Here is a 1,908-nt window from a genome sequence, read left to right on the forward strand (position 1 = left end):
GCAAAGCAATCGGGGGTGGGGGATGGAGTGGAAAGTCAATGGAAGTTTCCAGGCAGAGGCACAGCACTTCGTGAAGCACCTGTGAAGACACACACTCATGGAAGGTTGGCTCTGTTCAGGTTTGAGGGGACCGGAGTCCTGGAGGGGTTGGTGGAGGAATGACAAGCGTTGAGAGAGATAAGCAGGGGTGATCAGACAGGTCTGAATTCTGTAGGCTGTGGAGGGTTGAGTTTATAAGCAAAGAGAGGGATGGTTTTAAGGGAGCTCTCCCTGGCAGCAGCATGGAAGCCAGCCTAGATCCATGACTCTTGCCCTTTCCCCCCATGACGTCCATGTGGACATCTTCCCATTTTCCCATGTGTAACTACATTGGGCTTTTCATCCTCAAGAAAGCACATGGAAATGCAGGTGAGAGCATGACTTGAATCCACTCCAAGTTATTTTAAAGTAAATCTATCACACACATTGGCACTCCAAATATTACTAAATTATTTGCAATATACCACATAACTGCTCATGAAAGAGTCACAGTGCCATGGTTGAGAACTGGTAGAGCAAGGACAGTCATCTGTGCCCCACATATAACTGGTGGCTCAAGGAGTGTGTCTCGGGGATTCTGGGGGAGCTAAGACAGAGCTCTGACCCCACCTCCCTTCTCCACCTCACACATACTTCAACCAGAGCAGCCACACTTTTATTTTACTATCAAAGGTCTTTCACCAAAATGTTGTTTCAATGATGTGTTCTACTGCTTTAAAAAATTGTTTGCAATGGATTCAAAGGTGAATTGGAGGCAGATGAACTGAATAGGAGATCATTGGAATAGTCTGGGTGAGAAATAATAAAATGACTTCAGCTAAATCTAGTTGAATAGATGAATTAAAGCTCATAAACAATATGAATCACTTTCAAGATATAAGGAAATTTTCTAATATATGTAATAGGAAACCACACTAATTTATTTTGGGGTGAAATGGGGTACATATGTATTATGGGCTCTTCCATGGTGCTAGCTGCAGAGGGGGCCGCCATCTCCAACTTGGTATCATGGCCACGCTTAGACCCCTTGTGAAGCCCAAGATTGTCAAAAAGAGGACCAAGAAGTTCATCCGGCACCAGTCAGACCAATAGGTCAAAATGAAACATAACTGGCCGAAACCCAGAGGCACCGACAACAGAATGAGGAGAAGATTCAAGGACCAGATCTTGATGCCCAACATTGGTTATGGAGCAACAAGAATTCAAAGCACATGCTGCCTAGTGGCTTCCACAAGTTCCTGGTTCACAATGTCAAGGAGCCGGAAGTGCTGCTGATGTGCAACAAATCTTACTGTGCTGACGTTGCTCACAGTGTTTCCTCCAAGGTGGTCAAAGCCATCATTGAAAGAGCAGCCCAGCTGGCCATCAGAGTCACCAATTCCAATGCCAGGCTGCACAGCAAAGAAATGAATAGACAGCTCATGTGCACATTTTATTTGTGTTTAAATAAAACCGTAAAAACTGCCATCTGGCACTTTCCTCCAAAAAAAAAAAAAATGTACTATGGATTGAATTGTGTGCCCCCAAGGTTTAATGTCTTGGAGGTTTGGTCCCCCCTGTGATAGTGTTAAGAGGGTGGGAAATCCTATTATGGTAATTGAAAGGTGGGTCCTTGAAGAGGTGATTAGATTGTAAGGACCACACCCTAGAAAATGGATTAATAAGTTGATGGCTTAATGGTGGTCAAGGCATGATTCTGAGGGCTTTAAAAGGAAGAGTGACGAGTTGGCTCTCTCTCTGCTCCGTCATTCTTGCCCCGTGATACCCTACCTCACCGTAGAGCCACCGCCAAAAGACCCTCACCAGATGTGTTTCCTGGACTTTGGACTTCCCAGCCTCCAAAACTGTAAGCAATAAATTTCACTTTCT

General features: G+C 44.8%; 1 pseudogene; it reads left to right on the forward strand.

The window, feature by feature from the left end:
* The first annotated feature begins 1,047 nt into the window (after positions 1-1,047).
* Positions 1,048-1,493, forward strand: LOC103596634 (annotated as a pseudogene).
* Positions 1,494-1,908: the final 415 nt, after the last annotated feature.

The sequence above is a fragment of the Galeopterus variegatus genome, unplaced genomic scaffold (assembly GCF_000696425.1).
Source record: "Galeopterus variegatus unplaced genomic scaffold, G_variegatus-3.0.2 Scaffold2061, whole genome shotgun sequence".
Classification (NCBI taxonomy): Eukaryota; Metazoa; Chordata; class Mammalia; order Dermoptera; family Cynocephalidae; genus Galeopterus; species Galeopterus variegatus.